We start from the raw sequence: 24,568 nt of genomic DNA on the forward strand, positions 1-24,568 counted from the left end.
CATCGCCGGTCTCCATGAGCTCGGCGTTGCCGTACTCGGGCGCTGTCCGGGACCCCGTGGAACCCTGTGGTCACTCCATCTGTATGGAGTGCTCTGAGGTGTACGTGGTTACGTCAGGAGGTGCAGAATGATTTTCTGTAAAGAAGCACATCATGAGTGTTTCTGGTGGTTGTGGCGTTTGCTCTGCAGGTTGAGCAAGCCATAACTTAGGAAGAGACCGGAGCGCAGGCTCTCACCCTGGGGTTGCCGTGAGAAGCCAAAGCCGATCTCAGCCATGTCTGCCACAAACATCCGGCACAAAGGGGGACCTCAGCATAACTCATGCTGCCGAAAATGGAGCAGAGTTCGGTGAAACCTCAATTTCCTAACAGGAGCCACGTTAGCGGCGTTTTAACTAAAATAACGTTATACTGGCGATGGCGGGGCACCAGGAACCGTGTGTGTGTTTATGGAAGGGTCCCGTTTCCTGTCAGCCACCGTCGACACAGCCCAGGGCTTTACTGGCGCTTTGGAGCCCAGGGCCTGGAAATGGAAACCCGGCTCTGGAAACTTCTGGAGATTTGGGGATGTCCCTTAAGCTCTCCGTGCCTCAGTTTCTTCATCAAATGGGAACAGTAATGGCTATGACCATGTAGGGTAGTTGGGTGGATTACATGAGTTAACACATATACAGTTCATAGGATTTTCTTTACAAAAGGGGGAGACATCAAGAACTACTATTATTTGTCTTAGTACAAACAATACTAGTCATTCAAAAAACCACCTTTACACCCTAATGTGTACTAAGGACTGCCTAAGGCCAATGAGCGCATGGAGCTCTTTCTCTTACAGCACCCCGTGGAGAGAAAGTCAAGCCGTAAACGGCTAAATGGGGAAAAGCATGCTTTGCTAGTTAATGAATAAAACGTTGAGAAAGATGTGTCAAGCAGCCCACTGACGACGCCCGTCACACCTAGAATCTTGAGGATGGGCGCCACAGTGCGGATCTGGATTCTGAATCCTGCTTTGACAGAAGCTTTTCAGGATCACCCACCACCGTCCCACGCAACAGAAGACACAGAAGTGTGATATTCTGTGCTGCTGAAAGTGGCGCTCATCCTCAAAAGCCTTTCTTCACCGCACACTGCCCGTGTCAGCACCCGCCCGGAGGCCATTTAGACGGCGAAATCAACTGAACGCACAAAAACAGCACACAGAAAATCGAGGCACAAAACAGGCCGTGAAACGATGCTCCTTTATGATCCGAGAACCGGGTGGGGTGGGGGTGCTGAGCCGCCTGGGCACAGCGTCAGCCCCTCCCGAGGGTGTCAGTCTGTTGTCACAAGTCGATTTGGCAACGCCACTCACTTGGAACCCGTGACTGAGAAGAGAAGAATGATCGGCTCTCACTAAGGGGAGGGTCCGCCACACCGTCCGTCAGTGCCACGACTTTCCACCTGGAGGCAGGCCGCCCGACTTCCTGCAGAACCAACCCTCAATCCTCAGCGGACTTGGATGGTAGCGTCTCGGAGGCCTCCTCTCAGCTCCGAGGTGTGAAAGTGCTGCAGACAGCTTCTAGATGGACAGCGGGTAAAGCAGTAGAAAAAGAAAACTAGAATGCGATTTCCTATCTTATGCCAAACTGGCTTGACTGTGAAGATATATGTGAGATGTTCCTACTTAACTGCTGGCATAAATTGGTGGAAAAAAATCCACAAAGGTCTTGAGATTTCGCTTCAACAACAAGTAGAAGCGCGGCCAGCTCTGTGAGACTGGGTGACCTGGAGTCTGCAGCCCTGGGCTTTTCTCCCCTCCGATGAAAGCAGCCTCTGTGGCCTCTCCTTCCATCCCTTGGACGGGGTGGCCAGTGTGACTATGTTGTGCCTGGACTCCTTAGAACTCTCACACGCATGCGCACACACGATCACACACGCTGAGTTCTCATTCACAGGCTTCTGATTATCTCAGAAGGTCACATGCACATCTGACTTTTTACTTCTCTTGTTTTGCCACACAAAATATTTCTCCTCTTCAAGTTTCATTATTTTGCCACGGCTTTTCCAAAAAAATCCCAAACTTATAGAAAATGTCCAGATAGTCTACGAGGATTACCTTTGTGCCCAATTAGAAATTACCAGAACGTGATCACCTGAGAGTTACATTTGGGTCACACTGAGCCCTGATGTACATGAGTTAGGAGCCCCTCACAGTTTGGATAAATTAAGTCTTTGTACTAAAACTTCCTCCAGTATTGCAAGGGTCAACCCACAAAGGGAGGCCCAAGTGCAGTGCTTCATTTGTTCAAAAATTTGTGTTTTCCAGGTAAGATTCTGTGCATTTCCTTAAAATTGAATAAACTCCGAGGATACAAATGCTTCCACCAAGTGGCAGAGGTGCTGTCTGGCCTCCCCGTTCAGGTCTGGCAGAGCCTCGACCACTATCCTGGAATCCAATATACACATGGAATTTTAATATGGAAAAATATGTAGAAGTCACACATTTCTGTTCAATGTTCAACCTACTGTAATTTCAAGTATAGGTTATTAATTCACATAAATGAGTGTACATGTTCCTGAAACTGTGTCAAACTGAAGTGTAATACTGCTTTGCATTTGAGTACTACTTTGCAAACTTTTAAAGAGTATTTCTGTTTTCTCCTTTATACCGACAACAGTTGAGAGAGAAAAATTATTTTTTTCAATTTTTTTTCCCTCACTCAAAGCCTAAAGCAGGAGAAGGGACTTCAAGATCCCAGCAGCAGTTATTGGGAAAAGTGAGACAGACCAGCTCTCCTGACAGCAAACTCCTGTTCCAGACAGAAAACAGCTGACGCTTTCAGTGTCAGTGGGCACCGAAGGGGCTGGGACCCAAGTCAATCCCAAACGCCTCTGGGTGTCAAGGAGTCAGTGATCTAGAAGTGAACATTCTGGGGTTCTGGGGTGTCTGTGGGCTATCTGATCACACATGACGTCCACCTGCTTCCCACTGAGGGTTTTGCAGAGATCAGGCTTTCCTGTGGTAGCTGATGCCGGGAGGGTCTGAGCCTGTGGCTTGTGCTCCGTTATCGGCAACATGGTACACAGTCGTCTCCGATTACTGCTTTAATAGAGACACACACCAAATCCTAGTCAACCCAAGTCCCATACTTGATGGAAAACATGTAGTCCTGAACCATTCAAAGGCAGAGCGACAGAAGGCTCATCACCGCTCCTCCACGCGCCGGCTCTACCTCTAGTAATTCTCACTTCACTCCTTTTCCACGGCATCTTCAAACGTTGTAGGGCAGTGATCCTAACTTCGTTCTTTTTCTAACACAGAGGATCTCCCTTGTCATAGAACCTACACAAAACAGTGCGCCACGCCCAAGAAATCTGAACACCTGTGGCAGACAGCAGCGTAAAGCAGCCGTGGTTAAAGCCCTCGTTTCCATAAATGACTCCCGTGGTCAGGAGGAGCACACTTTAAAACCCTGTCCTGTTGACTGGGACTGTAAAGGTTTCACAAAGGAGCATAAGTGAGAAGAAAAGATGGGAGTGGATATGGCTGCAGGATTCCCCAGTAGCAAGGCCCCTGGAATTCCAGCTGTGGGAGGGATCTGGGCATGAGAAGCAGTAAAGGAGATTCCAGAAACAATCCAACCGAAGCACCCCAGGGACCAGAGGGGCTCTGCGCTCTTTCCACCAAGGGATTCCACAGCCATGATGCAAACAGAGGAAAACCTGCACCCACAAAGGCATTTAGACAACAGGCACAGAAAGACACTGTGAAGCGTGCTCACCTATGTGGGTCTGGGCCATGACCTCCGCCAGCCTGTGGGCAGCCCTGCTGCCCCCGCTCTGCATGGAGGACGAGGAGGTGGAGGAGGTGGAGGAGGTGGTGGACGTGGTGGAGCCATGGATGGCCTGACTGATCCAGTGCTCCATGGTGATGCAACCCTGGCTGGAGGTCGCGGTGCCTTGGGAGTCCCCCTGCACTGAGCCTTCGTCTTCTGAGCCAGAAGAGGTATCTGTGTAAGAAGAAAAACGATTTGCTATATATTGCAGCAGAAACATACACCACAATCTCAGTCCCTCAAACAGAGATTTACTTCACGCAAGTCTGAACAGTTGTTTAATGACTTTTTGCGGTAGACACTCTTGAGAATTTAAACCACTTTTCAGATAATGAACCATTTATTTTAGCATAATGAATTTTGCTTCCAAAGCACCTTATACAAACATGCTATAAGATGTTTGATACTGTCATCTCAAAGATGCACTGACACATTTCCTCTACACAGCAGTTTGGGAAGAAACCAAGTGTTTTCTTGTGTCAGTCAGAAAGTGAGAGGGCAAGGGGAGGCGGAGGGCCTGTGCGGCTCTCAGTAGTCTCAGTGTGACTATGTTTACCCCTTGTTATTCCTGAGATGCCCTTCTGGGCTCTGATTTATTTCTACATTGGTGTATGTGTTAGATACTCAGGCAGCTGATTTCTCCGTCTGTGTGTTAGTTACCCATACAGCTGATTTATTTGTATGTCGGTGTGTTAGATACCCATGCGGCTGATTTATTTGTATGTCGGTGTGTTAGATACCCATGCGGCTGATTTATTTGTATGTCGTTGTGTTAGATGCCCATGCGGCTGATTTATTTCTACATCGGTGTGTTAGATGCCCATGCAGCTGATTTATTTCTACATCAGTGTGCTAGATACCCATGCAGCTGATTTATTTCTACATCAGTGTGTTCGATACCCATGCAAGTGATTTCTGCGTCAGTGTGTTCGATATCCATGAGAGTGATGGATTTCTACGTCGGTGTGTTCGATACGAATGCAGCTCTCTAAGGATCAAGACGCTGATGATGGTAACAGGAGAGACACCAGAATGTGCCTCACATGGAGCGGCCCCTCCACCTCCCTGTTTTCCTCCGGGGCACACGACATACCCTCATGTCCCATTTTACACTCTACTCACTTTTACAGAATTCGTTTTTTATACATTCTCATTATTGATTTTTCTATCTACAAATTGGGTATCTTGGATTATGATAAAATACATCCATTTTTTCACTATAATTCAGGAGAACATTTTTCAGTTAATAACTTTTCATGCAGTACCAAGGTTTTTGGGAATAAAGTGCTGGTGTATTTGTTAAACTTCAACGTAAGGATGACACTCAGAATCCTACCTACAGGTGAGTGATGGGAGGTGCTGGCTCAGGTGAGCAGCTCCAGATCATTGGGTGAGAGGAGGAGTCACAGCAAATAAGCTTAAGACACAGGTTGGCTTCTTAAAAGACAATAATAGCAAACAATATTCACACTTATTACCACTGTCACATGACTTATGCTGTCTGGGAATTTTTTTTAAAGTTTACTTGTTAGACAAGCAACAATATTAGGAGCCTGAAAATTCTCTATCACCTTGCTTTTTTTTCTTTTGAGACAGAGTCTTGCTCTGTTGCCCAGGGTGGGGTGCAGTGGCATGATCTCCGCTCACAGTAACCTCTCACTCCCAGGCTCAAGCGATTCTCCTGCCTCAGCCTCCCAAGTAGCTGAGATTACAGGCACGTGCCACCATGCCTGGCTCATTTTTGTATTTGTAGCAGAAACAGGGTTTCACCTTGTAGGCCAGGCTGATCTCAATCTCCTGACCTTGTGACCTCATGACCCGCCTGCCTTGGCCTCCCAAACCGCTGGGATTACAGGCGTGAGCCACTGCGCCTGGCCCACCCTGCCTTTTAAGAAAACTTACACAATTTATATAAAAGTAAAAGTAAAACTGACACAGCCTTGAGACTTTTGAGAAAGGTACACAACCAGGTGTCCATATGGAGCACAACCATCTCCCCAGAACGTCTTCTCACAACCCTTTACAATCTTTCATTCCTAACTCCCACCTACCTTTTCCAAGAAACCTGCAGAATAATGTGATATAGACACTCAACAGAATAGCAGCAAACCAAGCAAGCAGCATATGAAATGGATGATACAGCATGACCAGTGGTGACTAGAATTACACAGCATGGGGACAGGAAGTCAAGTTGATTTAACATTCAAAAGTGAATTAATGTCTTACACAATATAGAATTACGGAGTAGAACCGCAAGTTAGCCTTAAGAGACATAGAAAAGTACTGACAAATTCAAGAGAATGAAACTCAACAAACCAGGAATAGAAGGCAATTTCCTCAACCTGTTAAAGTGTATTCGTGAAAAGCCACAGCTAACGTTGTATTCAATGGTAAACAATAGAATGCATTTTCCCTAAGATGGAGAACAAGACAAAGATGTCCCCTCTTGCCACTATGATTCAACATTATCTGGCAGGTTCTAGCTGGTGAAATAAATTAACAAATTTAGTAGTAAAGACATTCCGATTAGAAAGGAATAAAAGTGTCTTTATTCATAGATGACATGACTTTGGGATGTAGGAAATGGCAAGAAATACACCAAAAATGTTTACATTACTAAAACAAAGTTTGATGATGTCACAGGACACAAGATAAAGATATACATACACTAGCAATAAACAACCTGAAAATAAAATTAAGAAAATCGTTCCATTCACAATAGCATCAAAAGCATGAAACACTCAGCTGAACTTCTAACAAAAAGGTGCAAAATGTGCACAATGACAACTATAAAACATTACTGAGAGAAATTAAAGATCCAAATAAATGGAAACTAAATAAATGGAGGCAGATTCATGATCGTGAATTGGAAAACTCAGCATTATCAAGAAAATTCTTCCCAAACTGTTCCATTAATTCAAGGCACTGCCTAATAAAATCCCAGAAGGCTGTGTGTGAAATGGAAAACTTATTCTCAATTTTATCTGGAAATACAAAGGACCTACAATAGCCAAAATCATTTTGAAAAAGGAAAACAAAGTTGGAGGACTTCACTATCTGATTTCAAAACTTAACATAAAGTCATGGTTATCAAGGCAGTGGTATTAGCACAAAAATAGACACATACATCAAAGGAACAGAATTAAACTCAGAAATAAAGCCTTATATTTATGGTTACTTTATTTTTGACAAAGGTCTCAAGACAATTCAGTAAGAGAAAGGCAGTTTGTTTTTTCAACAAATGTTGCAGAGGCAACTGGGTACCCACACACCAAAAAGAAAAAGCGTGGGGAAAAAAATCCCCCAAACCAAACCAAAACAAATAAAAATCCCACTTAGATCCCTACTGCACACACAAAAATTAACTCCAAATGGATCACAGACCTAAATGAAAGAACAGTAAGACCATGAGACTTCTAAAACTTCCAATAACACAATCCATAAAAATTAGTAAAATGGACTTCATTAAAATAGAAAACTAGTAAGTTTTAAAAGATGATTATCTCCCTATAGCTAATGTAACAAATTACCTTGATCTTAGTGGCTTATAACAAGACACGAATCTATTATCCTACTGATGGAGAAGTCAAAAGTCAGAAGTGTAAAATCTAAGTGTCAGCAGAACTACATTCCTTCTGGAGGCTTCAAAAGACAATCCATTTCTTTACCTTTCCCAACTTCTAGGGGCTACCTGTGTCCCTGACTCCTGGCCCCTCTTCATCTTTAAAGGGCATCACTCCAGTCTCCAGTTCTTTTCTCTTGTAAGAACCTTCTTGATTACAATGGGTCTACCTACTTAAACCAGGATAATGGTCCCATCTCAAGATCTTAAATTAATCGAATTAATCAGCTGCAAAATCCCTTTTGCCACTTCAGGCAACAGGTTCATAAGTTCTGTGGAATGGGACCTGGGTATCTTGGGGCAAAGGCTTTGTTCTGTCTGCTACATAATAGTTTGTTCTTTCACTGAGAAACGTTACATCTGTAAAAGTCTCATATTCAGATTGTATAAGGCACCTAAAACCCATAAGACGACAACCAACCCATTTAAAACGTGAGCAAAAAATCTGAACATTTTACCAATATATACAAATGGCTATGAATAGGAATTAGCACATTAAAAGCTAATAAGTACATTAAAAATGCTTAGCATCATTCATTGTTGCAAAGTAAATACACAATGATATACCATTTCACATCAATTAGAATGGCAAAAATCAAAACATCAACAATAACTATTGGTGGTGATGAGGTGGAGAAACTGGGATGTGTATATGCTGCTGGTGGAAGTGTGAAATAGTGCAGCTATTTTGTAAACAATTTGGCAGTTTTTAAAAAGCTAAACCTAAATTTACAGTAAGAGTCAATCATGCTACTTGGCATCCACTTAAGATAAAGGAAATTATATGCATACACAAAGATAGGTACATAAATGTCGACAGCAGCTGAATACTGGAAACAATGAATAACCAACTGGTAAATGAATAAACAGAATGTGTCATATCTATCAAATAGAATATAAATAAATAATAAGGAATAAACTACCGATGCATGGTACAGCAAGGACTTCAAAACACGTAAAGGAGGCATAGAGAAGCATGTAAAACTTATGACTTTATATCATAAAATTGTAAGATCATAAAAAAACAAAAGCCATAAAATCATAGAGTAAAATATTCTATGATTTTATATTCTACAAAATTCAGAGCGCACTGTTACAATTTCTAGGGTTCTTTTTCGTAGAGCTGACCTTTCATCTGATATCCTTTGCAATCAGCCAAGTACATTCTTTAGCATGTTTATAGTGTAGTTCTGCTGATAACACATTCTCTCAGCTTTCATGTTTGGGAGTGTGTTGTTTCACCCGTTTATAAGGAGATTTTCCCTGGATATGAGTTGACAGGCCTTTCTCCTGCTTCTAGTGCTTTAAAAAATGTCTTTCCATGGTCTTCTGGTCTCCACTGTATCTTCACAGAAGTCACGCGTTGTTCAAATGCTTCTCTGGTGTGTAACGTGTCTTTTTCTTCTGAGTCCTTTCAGGATCTCCTCTTCATCTTGGGATTTCAGTACTTTGGCTATCATGAACGTGGATGTGATTCTTGTTATATTTGTTCTGCTTGGAATTCAATGAACTTCACGGGGCCGGGCACAGGTGGTTTGACACCAATCTGAGAAAATTTGGACTCCTTTTTTCAAATGTTCCTGCTCTTCTCTCTCTTTTCCTTCTTGTATTACAAGTATATTGACGTATCACAGGAGCTTGAAGTTCTGTTGGCTTTTCTTTCATTTTGTTTCTCTGGGCTTCACTTTGGTTAATTCGTTTTCATCTTCCTTCTCCAACCCGTTAAGCCCATCAGCGCAATTTCATCTCAGTGTCATATTTTCCAGCTTCACAGTGATGTCTCATGTATACCCTATATATGCACAGCGTCTCCTATCATCGACATTGCCTACCAGACTGGTACATTTGTCACAACTGATACTCCTACAGCGAAACATCATTACCACTCCAACTCCATCATTCACATCAGGGTTCATTCTTGGTGTTGTACAATAGATGGGTCTGGACAAATGCATAACATGTATCCACCATTACAGTATCATAGAGATCAAAAGATACTAAAAATTCTCCTGCTCTGCCTATTTATCCCTGCCTCCCCCTGGCCCCTGGCAGCCACTGATATTCTTACAGTCTCCATAGTCTTGCCTTTTCCAGGATGTTGTAAAGCTGGAATCATACAACAACCTTTTCAGATTGCTTCTTTCACTTAGTAATATGCCCTTTAAGTTTCCTCCATGTCGTTTTATGGATCGCTCATTTATTTTCAGCCTCAAATAATATCCCATTGTCTGGATGTACCGCAGCTCACTTATACATTCACCTACTGAGGGGCATTTTGGTTGCTTCCAAGTTTTGGCAACTATGAATAAGGCTGCTCTAAATATCTACTTGCAGGCTTTGTGTGTAGACATAAGTTTTCAACTGCTTTGAGCAAATGCCAAGGAGTCTAATTGCTTTATCATATGGTAAGAGTCTATTTAGTTTTGTAAGAAACCACCAATCTGTCTTCCTAAAGGCTGCTCTATTTTGCATTAAGACCCGCAATGAGAAAGAATTCCCACAGCTCCACGTCTTCACAGGCTTTGGTGTTGATAGTGTTCTGGATTCTGGCATAGTGATATCTTACTGTTGCTTTAATCTGCATTTCTCTATGACACGTGATGTGAAGCATCATTTCATACGTCGATTTGCCATCTCTATATCTTCTTAGATGAGGCATCTGTTAGTCTTTGACCCATTAATGTGATGAATTACATTAATTGGCTTTTCAATGTTAAACCGGCTTTGGATATGTGAAATTCCATGTGGTTTTAGTGCACAATTTTTGTTAGATTTAATTTGCTAATATTTTATTGAAGATTACTGCATCTATGTTCATGAGAGATGTTCTGTAGTTTTCTTGTAATATTTTGTTATTAAAATGGTATTTGATATTAAAATGATGCTGGCTCTATAGAATGAGTTAAGAAGTATTCCTCAGCTTCTATGTTCTGAAAGAGATTGTAGATAATTGGTATTTCTTCTCAGATATTTGGTAGAATTCACCAGTGAACCCTTCTGGGCCTGGCACTTCCTGTTTTGAAAGGTTATTAACCACTGATTCAATTTAACAGATACAGGCCCATACAGATCATTTCTTCCTGTTCAAATTTTGGCAAATTCTGTCTTTAAAGAAATTGGTTCATTTCATCCACATTATCAAATTTGTGGCCATAGAGTTATTCATAATTTTTATTATCCTTTTAATGTCCATGGGATCTGTAGTTATGTCCCTTATTTCATTTCTGATATTGGAAATTTATCTGCTGTATTTCTTTCTCTTTTTAGAGGCTTACAGATTTTCTCTCAAAGAACCAGCTTTTTGTTTCATTGATTTTTCTCTACTGATATTCTGTTTTCAACGTATTGATTTCTGCTCTTTCATTATTTGTCACCTGCTTAGAATTTAATTTGATGTTGTTCTTCTAGTTTTCGAAGGTGGAAGCTGATTGATTTTAGATCTTATTTTTTTTTAATGTATGCATTTAAATCTATAAATTTCCCTATAAACATTACTGTCACTGCAGCTCACAAATTTTAACAAGTTTTCATTTTCATTTACTTCAAAAATTCAAAGAAATCTTCAGGTTTCTTCCTTGAACAATGTATTATGTATAAGTGTACTGTTTAATATCCTAATATATTTTCCAGTCGTCCATTACTGATTTCTACTTTACTGTAGTTGAGAACATACTTGTTTGATTCCTATTCTTTTAAATGTGTTAAGGTGTGTTTTATGGACCACAACATGGTATGTCTTGGTGAATGTTCTGTATTCTGTTGTTGTTGGAGGAAATAGTCTATAAACGTCAGTTATATACAGTTGACTGAGGATGCCGATTTCAATTTTGTCCTTACTGATTATCTGGCTACTTAATTGGTGCATTTCTGATAAAGGGGGTGTTAACGTCTCCAACTATAATAGTGAGTTAATTATTTCTCCTTGAAATTTATCAGTTTTTGCTTTGGAATTCTGATGCTTTGTTAGCAAAAGTGCATTTAAGGATTGTTACATCTTCTTGGAGAATTGACCTCTTTATTACGTAATACTCATCTCTGGTAACTTTCCTTGATGTAAAGCCAACTCTGTCTGAAATTAATATCACCACTTTCATTTTTCAAAATGAGTGTTGGCCGGGTACAGTGGCTCATGCCTGTAATCCCAGCACTTTAGAAGGGCAAGGCAGAATGGATCAGGAGTTCAAGACCAGCCTGGCCAACACGGTGAAATCCCATCTGTACAAAAATAGAAAAAAATAATAAATTGAGGCGGCGGAGCAAGATGGCCGAATAGGAGCAGCTCCAGTCTCCAACTCCCAGTGCGAGCGACACAGAAGACCGGTGATTTCTGCATTTTCAACTGAGGTACTGGGTTCATCTCACTGGGGAGTGCCGGATGATCGGTGCTGGTCAGCTGCTGCAGCCCGACCAGCGAGAGCTGAAGCAGGGCGAGGCACTGCCTCACCTGGGAAGCGCAAGGGGGAAGGGAGTCCCTTTTCCTAGCCAGGGGAACTGAGATACACAACACCTGGAAAATCGGGTAACTCCCACCCCAATACTGCGCTTTAAGCAAACGGGCACACCAGGAGATCATATCCCACACCTGGCCGGGAGGGTCCCACACCCACGGAGCCTCCCTCATTGCTAGCGCAGCAGTCTGTGATCTACCGGCAAGGCAGCAGCGAGGCTGGGGGAGGGGCGCCCGCCATTGCTGAGGCTTAAGTAGGTAAACAAAGCTGCTGGGAAGCTCGAACTGGGTGGAGCTCACAGCAGCTCAAGGAAACCTGCCTGTCTCTGTAGACTCCACCTCTGGGGACAGGGCACAGTAAACTAAACAAATGCAGCAGACACCTCTGCAGACGCAAACGACTCTGTCTGACAGCTTTGAAGAGAGCAGTGGATCTCCCAACACGGAGGTTGAGATCTGAGAAGGGACAGACTCCCTGCTCAAGTGGGTCCCTGATCCCTGAGTAGCCTAACTGGGAGACATCCCCCACTAGGGGCAGTCTGACACCCCACACCTCACAGAGAGGAGTACACCCCTGAGAGGAAGCTTCCAAAGCAAGAATCAGACAGGTACACTCGCTGTTCAGAAATATTCTATCTTCTGCAGCCTCTGCTGCTGATACCCAGGCAAACAGGGTCTGGAGTGGACCTCAAGCAATCTCCAACAGACCTACAGCTGAGGGTCCTGACTATTAGAAGGAAAACTATCAAACAGGAAGGACACCTACACCAAAACCCCATCAGTACATCACCATCATCAAAGACCAGAGGCAGATAAAACCACAAAGATGGGGAAAAGGCAGGGCAGAAAAGCTGGAAATTCAAAAAATAAGAGCGCATCTCCCCCGGCAAAGGAGCGCAGCTCATCGCCAGCAACGGATCAAAGCTGGATGGAGAATGACTTTGACGAGATGAGAGAAGAAGGCTTCAGTCCATCAAATTTCTCAGAGCTAAAGGAGGAATTACATACCCAGCACAAAGAAACTAAAAATCTTAAAAAAAAGTGGAAGAATTGATGGCTAGAGTAATTAATGCAGAGAAGGTCCTAAACGAAATGAAAGAGATGAAAACCATGACACGAGAAATACGTGACAAATGCACAAGCTTCAGTAACCGACTCGATCAACTGGAAGAAAGAGTATCAGCGATTGAGGATCAAATGAATGAAATGAAGCGAGAAGAGAAACCAAAAGAAAAAAGAAGAAAAAGAAATGAACAAAGCCTGCAAGAAGTATGGGATTATGTAAAAAGACCAAATCTACGTCTGATTGGGGTGCCTGAAAGTGAGGGGGAAAATGGAACCAAGTTGGAAAACACTCTTCAGGATATCATCCAGGAGAACTTCCCCAACCTAGTAGGGCAGGCCAACATTCAAATCCAGGAAATACAGAGAACGCCACAAAGATACTCCTCGAGAAGAGCAACTCCAAGACACATAATTGCCAGATTCACCAAAGTTGAAATGAAGGAAAAAATCTTAAGGGCAGCCAGAGAGAAAGGTCGGGTTACCCACAAAGGGAAGCCCATCAGACTAACAGCAGATCTCTCAGCAGAAACTCTACAAGCCAGAAGAGAGTGGGGGCCAATATTCAACATTCTTAAAGAAAAGAATTTTAAACCCAGAATTTCATATCCAGCCAAACTAAGTTTCATAAGTGAAGGAGAAATAAAATCCTTTACAGATAAGCAAATGCTTAGAGATTTTGTCACCACTAGGCCTGCCTTACAAGAGACCCTGAAGGAAGCACTAAACATGGAAAGGAACAACCGGTACCAGCCATTGCAAAAACATGCCAAAATGTAAAGACCATCGAGGCTAGGAAGAAACTGCATCAACTAACGAGCAAAATAACCAGTTAATATCATAATGGCAGGATCAAGTTCACACATAACAATCTTAATCTTAAATGTAAATGGACTAAATGCTCCAATTAAAAGACACAGACTGGCAAACTGGATAAAGAGTCAAGACCCATCAGTCTGCTGTATTCAGGAGACCCATCTCACACGCAGAGACATACATAGGCTCCAAATAAAGGGATGGAGGGAGATTTACCAAGCAAATGGAGAACAAAAAAAAGCAGGGGTTGCAATACTAGTCTCTGATAAAACAGACTTTAAACCATCAAAGATCAAAAGAGACAAAGAAGGCCATTACATAATGGTAAAGGGATCAAATCAACAGGAAGAGCTAACTATCCTAAATATATATGCACCCAATACAGGAGCACCCAGATTCATCAAGCAAGTCCTTAGAGACTTACAAAGAGACTTAGACTCCCATACAATAATAATGGGAGACTTCAACACTCCACTGTCAACATTAGACAGATCAATGAGACAGAAAGTTAACAAGGATATCCAGGAATTGAACTCATCTCTACAGCAAGCAGACCTAATAGACATCTATAGAACTCTCCACCCCAAATCAACAGAATATACATTCTTCTCAGCACCACATCATACTTACTCCAAAATTGACCACGTAATTGGAAGTAAAGCATTCCTCAGCAAATGTACAAGAACAGAAATTATAACAAACTGTCTCTCAGACCACAGTGCAATCAAACTAGAACTCAGGACTACGAAACTCAATCAAAACCGCTCAACTACATGGAAACTGAACAACCTGCTCCTGAATGACTACTGGGTACATCACGAAATGAAGGCAGAAATAAAGATGTTCTTTGAAACCAATGAGAACAAAGATACAACATACCAGAATCTCTGGGACACATTTAAAGCAGTGTGTAGAGGGAAATTTATAGCACTAAATGCCCACAAGAGAAAGCAGGAAAGATCTAAAATTGACACTCTAACATCGCAATTAAAAGAACTAGAGAAGCAAGAGCAAACACATTCGAAAGCTAGCAGAAGGCAAGAAATAACTAAGATCAGAGCAGAACTGAAGGAGATAGAGACACAAAAAACCCTCCAAAAAATCAATGAATCCAGGAGTTGGTTTTTTGAAAAGATCAACAAAATTGACAGACCACTAGCCAGACTAATAAAGAAGAAAAGAGAGAAGAATCAAATCGACGCAATTAAAAATGATAAAGGGGATATCACCACCGACCCCACAGAAATACAAACTACCATCAGAGAATACTATAAACACCTCTACACAAATAAACTGGAAAATCTAGAAGAAATGGATAATTTCCTGGACACTTACACTCTTCCAAGACTAAACCAGGAAGAAGTTGAATCCCTGAATAGACCAATAGCAGGCTCTGAAATTGAGGCAACAATTAATAGCCTACCAACCAAAAAAAGTCCAGGACCAGATGGATTCACAGCTGAATTCTACCAGAGGTATAAGGAGGAGTTGGTACCATTCCTTCTGAAACTATTCCAATCAATAGAAAAAGAGGGAATCCTCTCTAACTCATTTTATGAGGCCAACATCATCCTGATACCAAAGCCTGGCAGAGACACAACAAAAAAAGAGAATTTTAGACCAATATCCCTGATGAACATCGATGCAAAAATCCTCAATAAAATACTGGCAAACCGGATTCAGCAACACATCAAAAAGCTTATCCACCATGATCAAGTGGGCTTCATCCCTGGGATGCAAGGCTGGTTCAACATTCGCAAATCAATAAACATAATCCAGCATATAAACAGAACCAAAGACAAGAACCACATGATTATCTCAATTGATGCAGAAAAGGCTTTTGACAAAATTCAACAGCCCTTCATGCCAAAAACGCTCAATAAATTCGGTATTGATGGAACGTACCTCAAAATAATAACAGCTATTTATGACAAACCCACAGCCAATATCATACTGAATGGGCAAAAACTGGAAAAATTCCCTTTGAAAACTGGCACAAGACAGGGATGCCCTCTCTCACCACTCCTATTCAACATAGTGTTGGAAGTTCTGGCTACGGCAATCAGGCAAGAGAAAGAAATCAAGGGTATTCAGTTAGGAAAAGAAGAAGTCAAATTGTCCCTGTTTGCAGATGACATGATTGTATATTTAGAAAACCCCATTGTCTCAGCCCAAAATCTCCTTAAGCTGATAAGCAACTTCAGCAAAGTCTCAGGATACAAAATTAATGTGCAAAAATCACAAGCATTCTTATACACCAGTAACAAACAGAGAGCCAAATCAGGAATGAACTTCCATTCACAATTGCTTCAAAGAGAATCAAATACCTAGGAATCCAACTTACAAAGGATGTAAAGGACCTCTTCAAGGAGAACTACAAACCACTGCTCAGTGAAATAAAAGAGGACACAAACAAATGGAAGAACATACCATGCTCATGGATAGGAAGAATCAATATCGTGAAAATGGCCATACTGCCCAAGGTAATTTATAGATTCAATGCCATCCCCATCAAGCTACCAATGAGTTTCTTCACAGAATTGGAAAAAACTGCTTTAAAGTTCATATGGAACCAAAAAAGAGCCCGCATCTCCAAGACAATCCTAAGTCAAAAGAACAAAGCTGGAGGCATCACGCTACCTGACTTCAAACTATACTACAAGGCTACAGTAACCAAAACAGCATGGTACTGGTACCAAAACAGAGATATAGACCAACGGAACAGAACAGAGTCCTCAGAAATAATACCACACATCTACAGCCATCTGATCTTTGACAAACCTGAGAGAAACAAGAAATGGGGAAAGGATTCCCTATTTAATAAATGGTGCTGGGAAAATTGGCTAGCCATAAGTAGAAAGCTGAAACTGGATCCTTTCCTTACTCCTTATACGAAAATTAATTCAAGATGGATTAGAGACTTAAATGTTAGACCTAATACCATAAAAATCCTAGAGGAAAACCTAGGTAGTACCATTCAGGACATAGGCATGGGCAAAGACTTCATGTCTAAAACACCAAAAGCAACGGCAGCAAAAGCCAAAATTGACAAATGGGATCTCATTAAACTAAAGAGCTTCTGCACAGCAAAAGAAACTACCATCAGAGTGAACAGGCAACCTACAGAATGGGAGAAAATTTTTGCAATCTACTCATCTGACAAAGGGCTACTATCCAGAACCTACAAAGAACTCAAACAAATTTACAAGAAAAAAACAAACAACCCCATCAAAAAGTGGGCAAAGGATATGAACAGACATTTCTCAAAAGAAGACATTCATACAGCCAACAGACACATGAAAAAATGCTCATCATCACTGGCCATCAGAGAAATGCAAATCAAAACCACAATGAGATACCATCTCACACCAGTTAGAATGGCGATCATTAAAAAGTCAGGAAACAACAGGTGCTGGAGAGGATGTGGAGAAATAGGAACACTTTTACACTGTTGGTGGGATTGTAAACTAGTTCAACCATTATGGAAAACAGTATGGTGATTCCTCAAGGATCTAGAACTAGATGTACCATATGACCCAGCCATCCCATTACTGGGTATATACCCAAAGGATTATAAATTATGCTGCTATAAAGACACATGCACACGTATGTTTATTGCAGCACTATTCACAATAGCAAAGACTTGGAATCAACCCAAATGTCCATCAGTGACAGATTGGATTAAGAAAATGTGGCACATATACACCATGGAATACTATGCAGCCATAAAAAAGGATGAGTGAGTCCTTTGTAGGGACTTGGATGCAGCTGGAATCCATCATTCTTAGCAAACTATCACAAGAACAGAAAACCAAACACCGCATGTTCTCACTCATAGGTGGGAACTGAACAATGAGATCACTCGGACTCAGGAAGGGGAACATCACACACCGGGGCCTATCATGGGGAGGGGGGAGGGGGGAGGGATTGCATTGGGAGTTATACCTGATGTAAATGACGAGTTGATGGGTGCAGCACAGCAACATGGCACAAGTATACATATGTAACAAACCTGCACGTTATGCACATGTACCCTACAACTTAAAGTATAATAATAATAAATAAATTAAAAAAAAATAATAATAATAATAACAAATTACCCGGGCATGAAGACAAATGCCTGTAATCCCAGCTACTCGGGAGGCTGAGGGAGAATCACTTGAACCTGGAAGGCAGAGGTTGCAGTGAGATGAGATCAGGCCATTGCACACCAAAAAATTAGTGTTAACATTTATATCTTTTTCCATCCCTTTACTGTTGATCTATATGTATGTCTTTATATCTAAAGTGGATTTCTTATAGATAATATGTAGTTCGGTGCATTTGGACTGACAATGAAAGTAATAATATACAGTTGAATTAACATCTACCATATTTGTTACTATTTTCTATTTGTTGCCCTTGTTCTTTTTGTCTTTCACTTTTTTTTTTCCTTGTGGTCTTAATTGAGCATATTCTATGATTTATTTTCTTTCCTTTCTTAGCATATCAGTTACTCTTTTTTTTTTTTTTTAAAGTGGCTGCCTTGGAATTTGCAATATAAATTTACAAGTAACCCAAGTCCACTTTCAAACGACACTACACTGGTTTCTTGATAATGCAAGCACACTATAATAACAAAATAATCCTAATTCCTAATTGCTCTCTCCCATCCCTTGGGTATCACTGCTCTCATTCATTTCACTTATATTTAAGTGTGTGTATATGACATATACATAAGCATATAATACAGTATATTTACTGTCGCTATATGAATGAACTGTTAAGTTAGATCTATTAAGAAAAATGAAAGATTTCCTTCTACCTTCACTATTTCTTTTTAAATGGTTTTTGTTTTTCTATTTATTTTTTTAAACAGACAAGGTCTTTCTCTGTTGCCCAGGCTGGACTGGAGCAGCATCATTATAGCTCACCGCAGCCTTGAACGGGATCCTGGGCTCAAGAAGTGACCCGTCTCAGCCTCTCAAAGTAGCTGGCACTATAGGTGTTGGCCACCACGTTTGGCTTTTTTTTTTAATGAGACAGAGTCTCACTACGTTGCCCAGGCTGGTCTCAACTAAGCGGCCTCCAGCTGTACTCCCATCTTTGCCTCCCAGAGTGTTAGGATGACAGCTGTGAGCCCTGTAAACAGACTGTGCTCTTCCTTTCTTTGTGCACATCTGAGTTACTGACCTCTACAATTTTCTCTAAAGAACTTTGAACATTTTTTGCAGGGCAGGTCTACCGGCGACAAATTTTTCAATTTTTGTCCGAGAAGGTCTTTTTTTTCTTCACTTTTGAAAGATAATTTCACAGAGTATAGACTTCTAGGTTAATGGAATTTTTTTCCTCTCAAAAGTTTAAATACTTCACTCCACTTCTTGCTTTCATGGTTTTTGAGGGGAAGTTGAAAATAATTCTTATCTTTGATCCACCATAGGGAAGGAGATTACTCTGGTTTCTTTGCTTTTTAATCTTTGATTCGCCATAGTTTGAGTATTTTATGCCCAAATAGAGTTTATTTTTGTTTTGTTTTTGTCGTCGTCGTTTTTACATTTATCCTTCTTGGTGTTTCTTGAGCTTCCTGGATCTATGGTTTGGTGTCTGGCATTAATCTGAGGAAATTCAGCTATGACTGTTACAAATATTTCTTCTGTTCCTCTTTCTTCCCCCTTGTATTACCGTTATGCATATTTTATGCCTCTGTGGAAGTCCCATCGTGCTTGGATACTCTGTTCTTTTTTGCTTTTCAGTTCTGGAGATTGGAGTTGGGTATTTCCCTTTCTCCCAGGTCAGAAGGCTCTGATAAAATCCCACCAGGTTAGTCTCTAGCTAACTAGCTTCTCTGGAAGGTAGACCTAGTGAAGAGTGCACCTACATATTGAAAAATGATTCCTATTCTCTTTCCCCTGTAGTAAGTATGAGGGGATTTTTCTGTGATGTTTACTTCGAGAACCTGGTTGAGCTTCTGATGATACAACTCACAAAAGCATGAGACCCATATGCACAGGCCTCCTGGAGGTTTTAACTCTCAGATGTGGCCACACCTCACTGCAGCAATTTGTCAATTCCAGTTCAGGTTTTCCAATCCCAGTGTGGGTTCCTTGGAGCATTGTGCTCCAGTGTATGGTGATTCTCTGCTTTACCGCTACGGACAGTGGCTTGCCTGTGACCTCAGGTCTCTTGCAGGTTTAAGAAGAGCTGCTGATTTTTCAGTTTGCTCAGCTTTTTACCTGTGAGGAGGGAGTGACAATTCTCAAGATTATCGTGTATGGAACCTGAAATTCCCCAACTCCATTATAGTGAAAAGTGTCTTCCCTTCCTCTGGCTCAAGAATTAAAATATTTTCATTCTTTGACACATTGTAATTTGATTCCCTAAATATTTATAATTGTAGATTTAAAAACTCGGTCTTCTGCTGTATCAGACATCTAGACGGGCACTTTCCAACAGAATTATGAGAGTCCTGTTATAGAACTTGAAACCTTCCTTGTAGCCTCATATAAATATATAAACAGGTACAATTAATTTTACTAGTATATTTTTAACTCAAAATGCTCATACCATACTTGCAATAAGAAATACAAATAGGCCAGATGCGGTGGCTCAAGTCTGTAATCCCAGCACTTTGGGAGGCCGAGGCAGGTGGATCACGAGATCAGGAGATCGAGACCATCCTGGCTAACACGGTGAAACCCCGTCTCTACTAAAAGTACAAAAAGTTAGCCAGGAGTGGCAGCGGGCAGCAACTTGGGAGGCCGAGGCAGGAGAATGGCACGAACCCGGGAGGCGGAGATTGCAGTGAGCCGAGATCACGCCACTGCCCTCTAGCCTGGGCAACAGAGCTAGACTCTGTCTCAAAAAAAAAAAAAAAAAAAAAACAAATACAATATTTTCTGTTTTTTATATTAACTGGCATGTCTTTCACGCAGCAAATCCAGTTCAGACCGGGCGCACTTCATGCGCTCAGCCGCCGCGTGTGGTGAGTGACAGAGACCATCCTGCATGTGTGTGCACTTTTTACTGCCTTTTTCTTGACCACAGATTCTACCTCCTGTTTCTCTGTGTATGCAGTGATTATTTGCTGAATATTACACATTGTGGGTAACTTGTTGAGCACACTCAGGATCCCTAACCTTCCTCTAAAGCTTTCCAGCTCTTGTTTTAGCAGTTAGCACAGGCACGGCTGGGTCATCGTGACATGGGCAGGCTTGGTTGGATTCGCTGTTGGTGTGAATCTGTGGAGAGCTCCCATCCTGCACCCACTCCGATCTCCCCCTCCTGGATGTGGTAAGATGGCCATGCTCCGCCCACACCTGAGCTCTCTCTGATCTCCCCCTCCCGGACATGGTAGGGTGATATGCTCTGCCCACACCCGATCTCTCTCTGATCTCCCCCTCCTGGACGTGTTAGGGTGGCCATACTCCGCTCACACCTGAGCTCTCTCCGAGCTCCGCCTTCTGGACGTGGTAGGATGGCCATGCTCTGCCCACACCTGAACTCTCGGCACCACGGTCTGCAGGTGTTTTCCAGAGAGCAAGTGTACTGTGGGTGCATCTTATTCATTCTCCTGCCCTCGCCCTCAGGTTCTGGCTGGTACAGCTGTGGTCACAGACTAAAAACAGCCACCTCATTCGTTTTGTGCAGTTTTACAGTTGTTTATGGCAGATGTGTGATTTGGGTCCCTGTTCTCTCATCATGGCTAGAAGTAGTTTTGGCAAATTATTCTTTTATCTTTACATTTGGAAACTAAAGTTTCACCCATAGAATATTAGCGTTGCGACAATCCTAATGAGAGTTTCTCCAGAAACTAGGATCCAGGTCAGCAGCCAGTCATTTCATGAAGATAAACTTCAAGAACATTCTCTGAAGGGCATCGAAACTGAGTAAGATCTAACCACTGTTACCAACAACCAAGAAAAATAGGTAAGAAAATGCAGCTAAGATTTGGATCAATAAGTACGGTAATAAACATGCAAACTGTCGCTAAGCACAAAATAGGCTGGGAGTAAAAAAATTTTATGATATTGACATTTACGATTTTACAAAACTGCCCCATATGATATATCAAGAGAACTCCTGATGAAAATTTACAAAGGATGCTTTATGGCTTATATAAAACTGTTGGTCAAATCCAAATATTTCACAAAAACAACATTTCAAATAATATTCTTTTATATTTTGCAGACATCTGTACAAGGAGGTTATTCATCACACATGACCGAGTAACATTTCTCAGCGGTTGGATTCAATAAGTGAAATAAGCAAATAACCGCACTGTTTCTTCCATTTCAAAGTCATTTCTCTTATATAAAGTGGTCAAGAAAAATGTCCGTTGCCTTACATACTGGTTAGCGCCAAAAAGTTGGTTTAAAATATTTCAAGTGGGTTATCCTTTTACGTCCATGTTGTTAGTTACACAAAGAACACATACAAATACAATTATTTTACCATAAGTTTTGGCAAATTATAACCATTAACTAAACAAACAGGATTGAGCATGTTATTTTTTGAGATAGGGTCTTGCTCTGTTGTCCAGGCTTGAGTGCAGTGGCACGATCATGGCTCACTGCAGCCTGATCCTCCCACTCCAGCCTCCCGAGCAGCTGGGACCACAGGCACACAACACCATTCCTGGCTGATTTCTGTATTTTTTGTAGGAATGGGCTTTGGAATGTTGCCCAGGCTAGTCTCAAATGCTGGGAACTCAAGCAATCTGCCTGCCTTGGCTTCCCAAACTGCTGAAGTTAGAGGCATGAGCCACCATGCCTGGCCTAATCATTTTTAAAGAGTCTGCATTTATTATCGTTATTTTTTTCTAATTGAGATGGGGGTCTTGCTCTGTTGGCCCGGCTGGAGTGCAGTGGTGCCATCTCAGCTGACAGCAACCTCTGCCTCCCGGGCTCAAGTCATTCTCCCACCTCAGCCTCCCAAGTAGCTGGGACTAGAGGTGCACACCACCAGGCTCAGCTAATTTTTTGTACTTTTGGTGGAGACAAGAGGTACAAAAGGCATTTCTGTACATTTTACCATGTTGTCCAGGCTGGCCTTGAACCCTTGGGCTCAAGCCATACACCTGCCCTGGGTTCCCAAATTACTGCAGTTATAGGCATGAGCTATCGTGCCCAGCCCTTAATTATGTGATGTGGCTTAATATTAAAATAAGGAAAGGGAGGAGCCCCAGGAAGCACGTTGGCAGAAAGGGCTCCCTTGCCAACAACTTGCTAGCACGGCATTCACGCCCTTGCCTCCTGGCACTGCGTTCTTTAGAAGAAGAACACGTTATGTGTCAATGAAAAACAGAAACAACATAGGAACACCCTGTCTCTACAAACACTTAAAAATTAGCTGGGTGTGGTGGTGAGCACCTGTGATCCCAGCTGCTCGAGGTTGAAGTGGGAGGACCGTGTGAGCCCAGGTGGTCACAGCTGCAGTGAGCCAAGAGCTGCCATCATGATGCTGAATTCCAACCTTGGTGACAGAGCAAGACCTTGTCTCAAAACAAAAAGCAACGAAAACCCAAAATGATGCACTCTAAGTTCTGTCCTTTAAATTCCAGTACCTTCACGTAAAGGTGAAACTCAGGAGCTGCCTGCAGTAATGTGGACATACGCTTGACCTCAGCTCTGATCTGAAGCACGTCCTTCTGTCTCACTGCTTGCCAAGACTAAGCTAAACTTCAGAAGTAAAAATACTCCCCAAAATGTTGTACATTTTCAACTATTCGTATTGTACCTTAAGTTTCTTTGGTATTGGAGCAAAAATACGGTGTCATTTAAAGTGATATGTAGCTTCAACGTGGGATGTAAGGTTATTCAGGTCCTTTGAGAAGACAAGCTTGCAACAACGACATGAATAATGTTGGAATCAAAATCACAGAAACTAAACACCAAATAGCGTAGGTTCAATCTGTGTCTCTAGCAAGTATCTGGATAACTAAACTTTCTGCTTTACTTGGGCGTGAAGATCATGAAATGTAGTTTATAATTATTTGGGCAGAGAAAATAGAGAATTGGGGTAGTTATGTAAAATTCAAGATTAAAGAAAAGCAGTATTATATAGCAGAAATATAAATTGGCTATTACCTTCAGTAATTTAGATCAGGGGTTGGCAGGTCTGTGCACCAAATCTGGTCCGTTGTTCTTGTAAATAAAGTTTTATTGGTACACAGTCATACGCATTTGCTATCACCCATGGCTGAGGGCAGAGTTCAGTGGTTGTGAGAGACCTTATGGCCTGCAGGAACTAAAATACTAGCTAGCACCTTGCAGGCAAAGTTTATGAGCTGATTCGGGTAGCAGCCTAAACTGTCCAATTCGCTTGTTCTAAAACAATCCAACAATATAGCACACTTATCTGAAGATTTGAGAATATGCATGCCACAGCCTAATCAGAAGAAAAGGCCAATTCCACTCAGAGTGTTACAAACTCTTCCCTTTTCACTACAAAGAATTAAATGAACAAAACTGTGTGAGATTTTACTGGTATGTATCATATGTATGAATCTTGATGAAAAGTTAAAAATGTGTATTTATACAGATACATAGTGTTACTTTTCATACACTGTTTTCGGACTTCTGGTTCACAAAATCTGCATTTCTGCACCATGATTTTGAAGGCAAAAACCCAACTGCTGGGCTAGCTGTCAATTCTGAGGTGCCCAGCATGTTCAAGAGGCAGCGTCGGGGAGCGTGTCCCTTACCTGGAGGGGTGTAGGCGTCCATGGAGGTCTGCACGACCAGGGACCTGCGTTTGGAAGGCACAGGCACTGCCATCTTCCGCTCTTTGTGTCTGGCCAGAGCCGCCTGGACAGCTTCCGAGTGGACATCTG

General features: G+C 41.8%; 1 long non-coding RNA gene across 1 annotated transcript; it reads right to left on the minus strand.

The window, feature by feature from the left end:
- LOC144334833 (uncharacterized) lies at positions 1–24,568 on the minus strand. The gene is made up of 4 exons (XR_013405076.1): positions 24,440–24,568; positions 17,859–17,923; positions 3,758–3,985; positions 1–135 (listed from the first exon to the last, which is right to left on the minus strand). It is a non-coding gene; the product is annotated as an uncharacterized LOC144334833 (long non-coding RNA).

This window comes from Macaca mulatta, chromosome 15 (assembly GCF_049350105.2).
Source record: "Macaca mulatta isolate MMU2019108-1 chromosome 15, T2T-MMU8v2.0, whole genome shotgun sequence".
Taxonomy (NCBI): Eukaryota; Metazoa; Chordata; class Mammalia; order Primates; family Cercopithecidae; genus Macaca; species Macaca mulatta.